The sequence below is a fragment of the Stegodyphus dumicola genome, chromosome 5 (assembly GCF_044657685.1).
Source record: "Stegodyphus dumicola isolate Sdum_Otavi_A_Nest chromosome 5, ASM4465768v1".
Taxonomy (NCBI): Eukaryota; Metazoa; Arthropoda; class Arachnida; order Araneae; family Eresidae; genus Stegodyphus; species Stegodyphus dumicola.
In genome coordinates this window covers 176,294,808-176,309,650 of record NC_140772.1, presented here as the reverse complement: position 1 = coordinate 176,309,650, position 14,843 = coordinate 176,294,808, and positions in this window count along the sequence as shown.

Sequence of the window (14,843 nt, the reverse complement as noted above, 5' to 3'; positions counted from 1 at the left end):
TTTTTATTTTGATATACTAGTTCAGAAAGTGATTTTATAGGCATGTTAAATATTATAAATATGTGTTTAAGATTATTATATGGGAACGTACCTGTAAAAAATAAATTTTCTGTTAATAAACCTTACTTCTAGGCAATATGATTCAGAATACTGTAGTTGTGCTCAGGAAGTTTATAATGCAGTAGTAGCAACAGTACATGTGCCAAATATTGATAATATAACTGATAAAGAGTCATATCATACCTTAAAATGTCTGGTAATAAATAAAATATAACTGATTTGGAAAAATGACATGTTATGCAGTGCGAAGGAATGAGAAAAGAAAATATTTAGGAAATGCTGAAATTTCTATTAGAAAACACACAAACTTGAAATAAAAATAGTTAGAGGATGTAGTAGATTTGAAGAAATGTCAGTGCATTGTATGGCTGTTGTAAATCAGATTTGTTTTTCAAGCCAATTCTTTTCATGCTCAATATTTTTTGCAAGAATAAATTAATTTATCAAGGATGGTCATGTTGTTTGCTTTGTAATAAATAACTATTAATTATTATTTTTTTAACTCTGCATTATTTGTAGCTAATGCCATAGGAGTATTTTTATTACGATTGATGTTCTGTTATACATTTCTTTTGGAGAAAGAACAGCTTTCTGCAGATCTTATTTTTTTATTTGTCTTCCTTTTTTTTAATGGTTTAGGAGCATATATTTTGCATATGTATTTTTTTCTTTTGTCTTCACAAAGAGCAAGATAAATTATGTATTTATTGTGTTCTTAATTATTTCTGTGCATTTTGAAGTAAATGCCTAAAATTATTCATATACTTACATGTAATTTGATAACTTATTTATCATGCTTGGTGAAAGAAATTGCCTGAATATTTGCTACTGCTTAACTGACTATTTTTTAAATGATAGCTTTTTCCGTATAAAACTGAATTTTTCCTAGTTCATATTCGATATTGGCTGAAATAAATAGCACCATCACAGACAGTGAATCTGTAGCCCAAGCTTCAGCTACAATATTTTCATGAGTATATGATAATATCTGTTCTATGGATTAGGGTTTTGTAATAAGATTCTGCTGCATAATAAAAAATTAAAATTTATTTTATTGCACAAAATGTTAATATGTATTCTTGAGGTGTTGCTTTTTCTTTTTATCTAACTCGTGTGATGTAGTGAAAAAATATGCATAATTTTAGCCAACTGAACAATATGCTGTCCAAACAGTTACACATGAGATATAAAAAGTATAAGCTGAAGAAAATTATCAACTTTAAATTCTTATTGAAAAATATTTTAGTCAAATTTAGATTACATTTGTTCAAACCCAAAAGGAACTTCTGTGATGTCTATTTCTATATTTCCTAATCAATGGAAGTATGCACTATAAAATCTTTTAATGTATTACATAATATAAATGGAAGCTTGGGCTATTTTTCTAATTCTATGAAAAAAGTATGAAGCATCAATTTTGTGGATTATAATAATGTGTGCTTAGTTTAGCTTTTGTATTAACAAATAAAAATGAAATAAATCATTATTAATGTTTAAAATTCAATCAAACCTACATAAGAAAACTATTTTTCCAAAAAATCAATCATGGGTCTTTAAAAAGGTTATATACTTTCTTTCAGTCTTACAATACTGCATGCTGAAGTAAGCATTTCTACATTGTTCTCTGTTTTAATTGAGAATAGAAATTAGCAGTTGATAAAACCTTCATTCAAATGTTATACATGTTGCTGAATCAAAAATTTTATAGACAGAACAAAGGTGAAAAACTGATTTATTCAGCCACAATTAGTAGTAGCTTAGGTTAAACTGTGATTAAACCAATAACTTAATGTTTCTAACAAATAATATTAGACTATTGGAAAGACATCAAATGTCCGGAAATACTTAGAGGTATATTTTTTACTAAAATATTTCATACAGATTATTAGAAGGAAAGCATAACTACAGTAATTTAACAGTTTGATTTTACAATATTAGTTTTATTTTATTCCCCCTTCTCTTTCTCTCTCTCTCTATGTGTGTGTGTGTGTAGAAAATGAGACTCAGAATGTATGGAGATCTAAGAGTGGGGTAAAAAATATATTAAATGATATTTTAGTTACAGTTCTTAGACAGGCTGTATTATTCTTGTTAGATGTTATTTTATTGCCTCCCAATTCATTCTCTCAGAAGTATGTTACATAGCTTTAGGATTTGAACATACTTCTGAGAGATTTGTCAAGAATGTGAACTTCTTTAAGAAATAAGGGTAGCATGCATACATTTGTATGTATTGCATGAAATGTATTCAGATAAGTGTAACATAATATGCAGTGTACAGATTTATAATAGAGATTTTCATTTACATTTGAATTTATTTTCTGCATATTAAGCATGTTGCTTAGTAATTAATTTTATTATTTTTTTAAAATCCTCCCTTTTCTCAATTTATTTTTCTCTTTTCAGATGAAGAAGATCCAAAACGGTATCCTCTGAAAAGATTTCATTGTTCCTTCTGTTCATATTCATCATACAAAAGTTCAAATTGGAAAGCACACATGAGAGTTCACACTCAAGAACGGCCATTTGTTTGTAATTTATGTAGAAAAGCTTTTAATCATAAAGTTTCCTTAAACAGACATATGCATTCTCATACTGGTAAAAAACCGTACCAGTGTAAAATTTGCTTACGTCAATTTTGTACCAAATCTGATTGGAAACGCCATTTTTTAGTTCATCCGATGGCCATCTCAAGTTTATCAAGCAAATTTTGATTTTCCATTTATGTTATACTGTTCCTGTGCGTGCAACATGGTATTATATCCACTTCAGATATATTTCTTATTTTTAATATCTGTTATAGACTGAAATGGCCCATTTGATTTTGTTATATGATTTGTATTTTGCAATAAGACTTTGATTTAATCAAGAATTCAATAAAAAATATTAAAAGAAGTCTTTTTTTAAAACTCGTCATTATATATCTGGTTGAGCAGTATTCGAAAAGGGGCAATTTGACGTCTTAAAGCAGTGTATTATGTTAAATTATGTGTGTACACTGACTACCAATAAGTATTTGGACACCGATGCAAATGACGATATCTGCAGTATTAAGGTACGTCACGTACTCTGCCGGTATATATCGTGTAGGAAACAGCATCGTCTTTAGTCGCATGCAAGATGCCTCGCAGTTTGGAGGAGGATATGCTTCGCAGGTATAATTATCGGGTATCACAAATGTGGCCGATACTTAAAGGACATATCTAGCGATCTGAAGTACCCAAAATCGACAGTGGCCTATGTGATTAAGAAGTGGAAGGTGAGCGGTGATTGTCGGACTGTGTCCCGACGTCGGCAGACCAACGAAACTGGGAGATAGAGACCGACGGCAGACCAACGAACGTCGTCGTTCGTTCGTCGGCAGACCAACGAAACTGGGAGATAGAGACCGACGAGTGCTGTCCAGAGAAATTCGGAAGTCCCCATTCATGGTAAGCTCAACTCCGATGCCTACTGCACTATTTTGGATGACAATGTGCTTCCTACGTTGTGGCAGTTTTACGGGTTGGACCCCTGTTACTTTCAGGACGACAATCCCAATTGTCATGTTTCGACGTTAACCAAGGCTTGGTATGGTGCCAATGAAGTTCATCGAATGGACTGGCCTGCCCAGAGTCCAGACCTGAACCCTATCGAGAACCTCTGGGACGAGTTTCATCGCCGAATTCAGGGGTGCACTACTCGTGCAAAATCGGTGAAGGAACTTCTATGTCTTCTCCAAGCCGAGTGGAAGAAAATACCACTAGCTGTCATACAAAGACTTGTGGAAAGTATGCCACGGAGGGTCCACGCTCTAATTACTTCTCCTGGAGGCTCTACCAACTATTGATTTTGAATAAAGTTAGTTTTTCTTTTCTATCACAAGTGTCCAAATACTTATTGGTAGTCAGTGTATATATAGTATTCATTAGAGGGAATTTAATTATTTGTATTTAATAATATAAATTTATTATAATATGCAGTTGTAAACAGTTATCTTCAGGATTACAGTGTGACATGTAATTTAAAAAGCTTTTATTTTGTGGTAAATTAGTGATCATAGTAATATTTAAAATAGTTGTGCAGTGCAGCTAGCTCAGTTGCCTTGCCAGTGTACATAGCCTGTTCAGTCCTTGTCTGGGTATATAACGCAGTTCTCATTAATAAGATTCCCGTACGGAAAAGATAAGCATTGTAATTTTTCAGTTAAAAATTAATCTGTGTTGCTATAAAGAGGAATTTTTGCTTTGAAAAATTTGATTTTATCTAATTATACGAGGTATTTAAAAAGTTGTTTCTGTAAATATTCTTTCTAGATATAAGGTATACTACATTATTTTGCACCGTGTTTGTTTTATTTAGTTTTAAGCTAGTTGGGTAGATATTAGCTGCTTCTATTTTGTTATGGTTGTTAGAGGCTATGATATCTATGTAACGATATATGTGTTGGTAAAATTTATGTTCTTCTTTGTTTAGTGAACGGACAAAGGTCAGTTCTCTTGTGAAAAGGAATAATTCGCACAAAGCGCTCGAAAAAGTTCCGCCCATTGGGATTCCTTGAATTTGTTTGAAGATGCTATTGTTAAAGAGAATAAAATTATTGAAAAGCACGCTCGTAAGATAAAGTTGCCATTTTTCGTTATCAATTATTGTCGAAATCTGTGGAATTATATCTGGTAGAGCAAGTAAGCTGGTATAAAACTCTTCAAGTTGTAAGGTAGTATAAAGGTTTTCGAAATCATAGCATTGTATATGGTCTATTTGAATTGAATTAATTGTCTTAATTATGAGTTCGTTACTTGAAATCATCCAGTTGCAATGCAGATCTTGAAAATCATAGTTATTAATCAAGTCACGTATTAAACGAAGTTTTTTTTGCAAAAAGATAATCTATTTCTTTAAGGTAACTTTTGGTACTATTGACAATGAACCTGAATTTAATAGGAGACTTATGAAATTTTGGAAGGGCATAGAGATTAGCAAATCTGTTATTATAGTTCCGTGGATGCATCTTCTAGTCTTTTATGTAGTGCGTTAAATTTATTGATAAGAATTTTGGTGTTGGTGGTAATTTTTTGGTAAGTGCCATTACTATTGAGTTCTTTGTGCAGAAGGTCGAAGTAAAACTTTTTTCAAATAACACTAAAATTGTTGCTAGCTTTGTCAATTTTAGTAATGATAAAATTATATTGCAGTCTTTTGATTTGATCATAGAGTCGTTTCTTATTGTGTAGAGAGTTGAAAGAAGGTGTCTTGAAAAGTAAATGTTGAAATTCTTTAATCAGTGCAGCTTTCCATTCAAGAAAAGTAGTAGTAGGTAAATTGGATTTATTACTAACTAAGATGATAAATTTATCAAGATCTTGATTGAATTGTTTGAGGCAAAAATGTTTGTTGATACTAAAATTAGGACAAAATTTGGTTCCAAGTTGTAAAAGGGCTCGCAATTCCAAGTCTTAAATGATGTTAAGATCTCCTGTTATAACATGTTGGTGGAAAGGATCGACATATTTTTGGTAAAGAGGTAGTTGGCAATTACACATGCTATTTTCTTGTATATCGTGGTGGTTGATAACGAGTTGACCTAAGTTCTTTTCAAATTTAAAGCAGGGCTTTATTTGTAGTTGTTGTTCAGGAAGCAAGTGTTGATATTTTTTTTAAAATGCTAGGTATTTTTAGTTGATCGTAAGAAGGGTGTTTGAATTGTACCGTACAAAACAGTTTTTTGTGAAAAAAATTGCTATATTTTAGTTTAAAATAGCAGAAGTCAATAATTACGTCTTTTATGATTTGTAAACAGTGGAAATTTTAATCCATTACTTTAATCAGATTCCACAAAGTAGCATTCTTAAATGTATGCAGTAGTTTAATGGCATTCTTAGCAAATTCATTATGTTCAAGGAAGGAATGAAGATTTTTAATTATTAATTTCATATCTTGTGTAGAAAAAATTTTTTGTTGTTTGGAATCACCTGCTCTGGTACCTCTGGTCGTTATATTGCTAAAAAATCTGAATTGTCCAAATATTGAGACTTCTGTCTGTCTATTGGTGGTATGACTCAGATATGCATTTAGTCCGTAAGGATAAAGTGACTTTTTTTGAAGTATGTGTATTGATTCCTTAAATAGTCTGAGTTTAGTATTCGGTACAATATCAAACACAGTAATTTCTATGTTATCAAAATTATGCATATTATAATGCTCGAGAATAGCTGTATGCTGATTATTTTTTGTGAGATTATTGCTGTTATTTTTAAATTTTTTAATATGAGATCTATGGTTATTAATTCTGAGGATGAGAGGGTTTTTTTGTTTGACCTATATATGTGAGAGTATATTCTTTACAGGTGATTTGGTAGATACAATTGTGAGTCTTTCATAGTGATTGTGTCTTATTAGTTTTGGTAGGAAGTGGAGTAGCATTAGCCTTACAAGTTTTTCGAAGCATGTTGCTTCATTTAATTATCTCTATATAATTGATCTGAGCCTGTGAATGAAAGTAAAGAGGGAGTTAGCCTGCTTTACAGTGTTTTTTGGAAGGAAGACTAACCTAGTGTGAAAGTGGAACTGTAAACGGTATCCGGTAACTTAAAAGCTAAAGCTTGAAATGTGAAATTGAAATACACCTAAACGATCAAACTTATTGAAACTTTTAGCGCTCGAGGCTGCTAAAAAGAATATTAATTGAAAAAGAAAATGTAAAGCTAACAAGTAATTTGACGTAAGACCTATTTGGTCTTAAACACTTTTGCGCATAATGCTGCAAAAAGATATGAAACAATAGTAGTAGGTAGAAACATTGCAGTGATCTTGCTAAAAATTTACCAGGAGCTGTAGCTCCACGAAATACGAGGGTTGGAACTTTAATAGTGGCAACTATTTATTTACAAGGAATAAAAGTGATTCATGTCACCATGTTTTACAGTCCTTCAATATAGTCGCCAGCATTGTGTACAACCCGTTTCCAACGATGTGGAAGTCGCAGAATACCTGTAGCAGCACTTGTTTTATTGATAGTTTGAATGGACCGGTCTACTGCCTCAAGAATCTCAGGAACAGTTTGGAAGCGAGTGACACGAAGTGGTTCCTTCATCTTAGGAATTAAGTCATAGTCACAATGGCTTAGATCTGGGGAGTATGGTGGATGGTAAAGCACTTCCCAGCCCCATCGTTTGAACAACTCAGTCACAGCTTGCGCTGCATGCGGCCGAGCATTGTCATGCAAAATGAGAGGAGCGTTCTGCAGAAAGTTTCGCCGTTTTTTTCTCAAAGCTGGTCGGAGATTGTGCTCCAAAAATGAGCATTAATACTGCGCAGTGACGGTCTGCTTTAGGGGAACGGTATGCGTTAGGATAACACCATCACAGTCGTACACGAGTATCACTATAACTTTCACACTGCTGGGGTTCTGACGAAATTTCGAACGTCGTGGTGACCCGTGATGACACCATTCGTTTGATTGGCGTTTCAGTTCTGGCTGGTACGATCGGGCCCAAGTCTCATCAAGCGTACTGATACTTCGTAAAAAAGCATCTCCTTCGCGCTCATAGCGCTCCAGGTGGGTTCGGGCAGCATGGTATCGTAGCCATTTCTGCATTTCCGTCAATTAATGTGGAACCCATCGTGGAGCAATTTTTCTCATGGACAGGCTTTCCTTCAGAATGTGCAGCACAGTCGTATGCGCTAATCCTGTTTGTCCGGCCAGCTGACGAATCGTTTGGCGGCGATCACTGTCCATTAGGGCGGCAACAGCTTGCACGTCTGCATCGCTGACACTCGGACGACCCGGCCGCAGCATGTCTGTCACATTTTGGCGCCCTTCATTGAATGCTTTCACCCATCTTGCTACGGTTCTGTAAGGCAATGCAGATTCCCCGCAAGCCTCTTGAAGACCTTGATGACACTGTCGTGCTGTACGACCTCTGGCACATTCAATTTTTATCCAACATCGTAGTTCTTGTTTTGAAAACATCCTGACAACACTTACTTTAGAACGCGAGCTAATACAAGGATCCGTTCTTACGCGTCACTCCGCATGCGCGTGACGTAAGCAGGACGAGTCTTTTTGCTGAGAGGTAAGGTAGGTATGTAGTTTACGTGTGGTATACGCGATATTCTTTGGTTTTGTTGCGTAGCGTTTTTTCAGCTGTGTTGCCACTATTAAAGTTCCAACCCTCGTATTTAACGCAATATTACAAAAATAAAAATTAAGAAAAAATTTGTCTGGAAAAAACTGTAAACCCGCGAAAAAACTGCCAAAATTAATGCTGGAAGACTTGTTAATGCACGAAAAAATTAATCTGACCGTTTTTATATGTGAAAAGTTAACTCACATGAAAAATAGATGGACGGAAAAAATTAAGTACATATAAAAAACATAGATTGAAAAAATGCCAATACATAAAAAGTAAAAATCAAAATGAAGACACAAATTGCAACAAAACAAAATACAATAATTATAAAACGGAAAATGGTAAATTAACCCACTCGTACTCTCAATTGGCTTTTCAAGAGAAAAAAACTGATTGTCGAACTAGGTTAAATACCATTACGCGTTCCGCCGAAACAGACCATTGAAGCTCTTGTTTAACGCGAAAAAACTTTTTATAAAAGAACATTAGTATTCCCGAATATATCTTTTTGGAATGTATCATTTTTTGGAGCTTCACTGCTCTGTTCCTTTTCCCCGACGCGTCCGCTGAAATACACATTAGGGTGTTAAAAGCAATTGCAACTCCGAGCAATGTAAAATTAAAATCAAAATCAAAATAAACAGTGGTCTGCTATTAGTCAAAAATTACAACAACGTACGTGCTGGTCCTTTAAACCGTAAAGAAGATGGAACTTTTATAAAGAGAATGGTGCTGTAAACAAATAAAAATGCAATTAAATTTGTAAGAAAACAAACCTCGGAGGGTCTTATTAGGACCAAAAAAATTAGAAACGAAAAAACTGACCTAAGAGTTGTCGTCCTTTGCATTCGAAAAATTTTCGGAAAAGGGTGCAAAACCCCTCCGTGCCCAAGCCAACCTTCCTTATCGTCTAGTGACGTAGTTGGGCGAAACAATAAAACTGTATAGGCCAATGGGCTGAGATTGTAGTTTGCCGGGAATTCTTGTCCCCCATCCGTTTTTTATAGAGGGTGTGACAGACGAGAAAAGACACGGAAAGAACTCAAAATGGCGTCAGTCAAGTTGTTAGAAGAACTAAACTGTTAAAAATAAGTTAAAATGGCTAATTCAGTTAAAATTACTTAATTTTGGCCACAAAAGAAAGAGTAAATTGGAAAAAAGTTATTAGTTAATAAAAGTCGTCATTCTTCAAGCTACTATGAAAAATGAAACGTTCCGATTTGTTAATAAAAGTAGAGTTTGGTCTTCTAAGTAATTTAAAACTATTACATAATAGTATTAAAGTAAAGTGCCAAAGTCTTTGGAGGAAAGAAAATGTATGTAGGAGAATAATCTGTACATCTATACAATTTTTACATTAAATAATCTGAATCAGCCATCCACTTTATGCCTTCCCATGGGCTTTAAGCATAAAATTTCATTATCGAAAACAAATTATCTAAAAATTGGTAAGTCTAATGCCAGCTTTTTTTAAGGTATTTTTAATTATTTTATGAGGAATTTGGTTATTTTTCAAAATTGTGACGAAGTAAAGTATTTCTTCTTGTAAGTGTTCGTATTACATATTCTTTTTATTCTAAGTAGCTTTCAAAAAATTGTGTTAATGATGATTCTTTTGGAAATATTAGAATTGCAGTTGGTTAACTTTAGTGTAGAAAAAGTGAATTCTCTCCTCTTGTCGTAGACTTTAATAAAATTGTAATCAATAATATTTAGGTCAAGGTATACTACATTATTTTGCACCATATTTGTTTTATTTAGTTTTAAGCTAGTTGGGTAGATATTAGCTGCTTCTATTTTGTTATGGTTGTTAAGGGCTATGATATCATCTATGTAGCGATATATGTGTTGGTAAAATTTATGTTCTTCTTTGTTTAGTGAACGGACAAAGGCAATTCTCTTGTGAAAAGGAATAATTCGCACACACGCTCGAAAAATTTCCGCCCATTGGGATTCCTTGAATTTGTTTGAAGATGCTATTTTTAAAGAGAATAAAATTATTGAAAAGCACGCTCGTAAGATAAAGTTGCCATTTTTCGTTATCAATTATTGTCGAAATCTGTGGAATTATATCTGGTAGATTATTGTGTTAGACAATAATCTACCAGATATAATTCCACAGGTTTTAAGAGGTAGAGCAAGTAAGCTGGTATAAATCTCTTCAAGTGGTTAGGTAGTATAAAGGTATTCGAATCATAGCATTGTATATGGTCTATTTGAATTGAATTAATTGTCTTAATTACGAGTTCGTTACTTGAAATCATCCAGTTGCAATGCAGATCTTGAAAATCATAGTTATTAATCAAGTCACGTATTAAACGAAGTTTTTTTGCAAAAAGATAATCTATTTCTTTAAGATAACTTTTGGTACTATTGGCAATGAACCTGAATTTAATAGGAGACTTATGAAATTTCGGAAGGGCATAGAGATTAGCAAATCTGTTATTATAGTTCCGTGGATGCATCTTCTAGTCTTTTATGTAGTGCGTTAAATTTATTGATAAGAATTTTAGTGTTGGTGGTAATTTTTTGGTAAGTGCCATTACTATTGTGTTCTTTGTGCAGAAGTTCTTTGTTGCTAGCTTTGTCAATTTTAGTAATGATAAAATTATCTTGCACTCTTTTGATTTGATCATAGAGTCGTTTCTTATTGTGTAGAGAGTTGAAAGAAGGTGTCTTGAAAAGTAAATGTTGAAATTCTTTAATCAGTGCAGCATTCCATTCAAGAAAAGTAGTAGTAGGTAAATTGGATTTATTACTGACTAAGATGATAAATTTATCAAGATCTTGATTGAATTGTTTGAGGCAAAAATGTTTATTGATACTAAAAGTAGGACGAAATTTGGTTCCAAGTTGTAAAAGGGCTCGCAATTCCAAGTCTTTAATGATGTTAAGATCTCCTGTTATAACATGTTGGTGGAAAGGATCGACATATTTTTGGTAAAGAGGTAGTTGGCAATTACAAATGCTATTTTCTTGTATCTCGTGGTGGTTGATAACGAGTTGACCTAAGTTCTTTTCAAATTTAAAGCAGGGCTTGATTTGTAGTTGTTGTTCAGGAAGCAAGTGTTGATATTATTAAAAATGCTAGGTATTTTTAGTTGATCGTAAGAAGGGTGTTTGAATTGTACCGTACAAAACAGTTTTTTGTGAAAAAAATTGCTATATTTTAGTTTAAAATTGCAGAAGTCAATAATTACGTCTTTTATGATTTGTAAACAGTGAAAATTTTAATCCATTACTTTAATCAGATTCCACAAAGTAGCATTCTTAAATGTATGCAGTATTTTAATGGCATTCTTAGCAAATTCATTATGTTCAAGGAAAGAATGAAGATTTTTAATTATTAATTTCATATCTTGTGTAGAAAAAATTTTTTTGTTGTTTGGAATCACCTGCTCTGGTACCTCTGGTCGTTATATTGCTAAAAAATCTGAATTGTCCATATATTGAGACTTCTGTCTGTCTATTGGTGGTATGACTCAGATATGCATTTAGTCCGTAAGGATAAAGTGACTTTTTTTGAAGTATGTATATGGATTCCTTAAGTAGTCTAAGTTTAGTATTCGGTACAATATCAAGCACAGTAATTTCTATGTTATCAAAATTATGCATATTATAATGCTCGAGAATAGCTGTATGCTGATTATTTTTTGTGAGATTATTGTTGTTATTTTTAAATTTTTTAATATGAGATCTATGGTTATTAATTCTGAGGTTGAGATGGTTTTTTGTTTGACCTATATATGTGAGAGAACATTCTTTACAGGTGATTTGGTAGATACAATTGTGAGTCTTTCATAGTGATTGTGTCTTATTAGTTTTGGTAGGAAGTGGAGTAGCATTAGCTTTACAAGTTTTTCAAAGCATGTTGCTTCATTTAATTATCTCTATATAATTGATCTGAGCCTGTGAATGAAAGTTAAGAGCGAGTTAGCCTGCTTTACAGTGTTTTTTGGAAGGAAGACCAACCTATCGTGAAAGTGGAACTGTAAACAGTATCCGGTAACTTAAAAGCTAAAGCTTGAAAAGTGAAATTGAAATACACCTAAACGATCAAACTTATTGAAACTTTTAGCGCTCGAGGCTGCTATAAAGAATAATTATTGAAAAAGAAAATGATCTTGCTAAAAATTTACCAGGAGCTGTAGCTCAAACAGAAAACCCTCTCAACCTCAGAATTAAAAACCATAGATCTCATATTAAGAAATTTAAAAATAACAGCAATAATCTCACAAAAAATAATCAGCATACAGCTGTTCTCGAGCATTATAATATGCATAATTTTGATAACATAGAAATTACTGTGCTTGATATTGTACCGAATACTAAACTTAGACTATTTAAGGAATCCATATACATACTTCAAAAAAAGTCATTTTATCCTTACGGACTAAATGCATATCTGAGTCATACCACCAATAGACAGACAGAAGTCTCAGTATACCGATAATTCAGATTTTTTAGCAATATAACGACCCGAGGTACCAGAGGAGATGATTCCAAACACAGAATTTTTTTTTTTTTTTTCTACACAAGATCTGAAATTAATAATTAAAAATCTTCATTCCTTCCTTGAACATAATGAATTTGCTAAGAATGCCATTAAACTACTACATACATTTAAGAATGCTACTTTGTGGAATCTGATTAAAGTAATGGATCAAAATTTTCACTGTTTACAAATCATAAGACCTAATTATTGACTTCTGCAATTTTAAACTAAAAAATAGCAATTTTTTCACAAAAAACTGTTTTGTACGGTACAATTCAAACACCCTTCTTACGATCAACTAAAAATACCTAGCATTTTTAAAAAATATCAACACTTGCTTCCTGAACAACAACTACAAATTAAGCCCTGCTTTAAATTTGAAAAGAACTTAGGTCAACTCGTTATCAACCACCACGAGATACAAGAAAATAGCATGTGTAATTGCCAACTACCTCTTTACCAAAAATATGTCGATCGTTTCCACCAACATGTTATAACAGGAGATCTTAACATCATTAAAGAATTGGAATTGCAAGCCCTTTTACAACTTGGAACCAAATTTCGTCCTACTTTTAGTATCAATAAATATTTTTGCCTCAAACAATTCAATCAAGATCTTGATAAATTTATCATCTTAGTTAGTAATAAATCCAATTTACCTACTACTACTTTTCTTGAATGGAAAGCTGCAGTGATTAAAGAATTTCAACATTTACTTTTCAAGACACCTTCTTTCAACTCTCTACACAATAAGAAAAGACTCTATGATCAAATCAAAAGACTGCAAGATAATTTTATCATTACTAAAATTGACAAAGCTAGCAACAATTTTAGTGTTATTTGAAAAAAGTTTTACTTCGACCTTCTGCACAAAGAACTCAATAATAATGGCACTTACCAAAAAATTACCACCAACACCAAAATTCTTATCAATAAATTTAACGCACTACATAAAAGACTTAAGATACATCCACGGAATTATAATAACAGATTTGCTAATCTCTATGCCCTTCCAAAATTTCATAAGTCTCCTATTAAATTCAGGTTTATTGCCAATAGTACCAAAAGTTATCTTAAAGAAATAGATTATCTTTTTGCAAAAAAACTTCGTTTAATACGTGACTTGATTAATAACTATGATTTTCAAGATCTGCATTGCAACTGGATGATTTCGAGCAACGAACTCGTAATTAAGACAATTATTTCAATTCAAATAGACCATATACAATGCTATGATTTCAAAAACCTTTATACTACCTTACCACTTGAAGAGAATGATACCAGCTTACTTGCTCTACCAGATATAATTCCACATATTTCGACAATAATTGATAACGAAAAATGGCAACTTCATCTTACGAGCGTGCTTTTCAATAATTTTATTCTCTTTAACAATAGCATCTTCAAACAAATTCAAGGAATCCCAATGGGCGGAACTTTTTCGAGCGCTTTGTGCGAATTATTCCTTTTCACAAGAGAATTGACCTTTGTCCGTTCACTAAACAAAGAAGAACATAAATTTTACCAACACATATATCGTTACATAGATATCATAGCCTCTAACAACCATAAAAAATAGAAGCAGCTAATATCTACCCAACTAGCTTAAAACTAAATAAAACAAATACGGTGCAAAATAATGTAGTATACCTTGACCTAAATATTATTGATTACAATTTTATGAAAGTCTACGACAAGAGGAGAGAATTCACTTTTTCTACACTAAAGTTAACCAACTGGAATTCTAATATTTCCAAAAGAATCATCATTAACACAATTTTTTCACAGCTACTTAGAATAAAAAGAATATGTAATACTACAGAACACTTACAAGAAGAAATACTTTACTTCGTCACAATTTTGAAAAATAACCAAATTCCTCATAAAATAATTAAAAATACCTTAAAAAAAGCCGGCATTAGCCTTACCAATTTTTAGATAATTTGTTTTCGATAATGAAATTTTATGCTTAAAGCCCATGGAAAGGCAAAAAGTGGATGGCTGATTCAGATTATCTAATGTAAAAATTGTATAAATGTACAGATTATTCTCCTACATTCATTTTCTTTCCTCCAAAGATTTTGGCACTTTACTTTAATACTATTATGTAATAGTTTTAAATTACTTAAAAGGCCAAACTCTACTTTTGTTAACAAATCGGGCCTTTTCATTTTTCA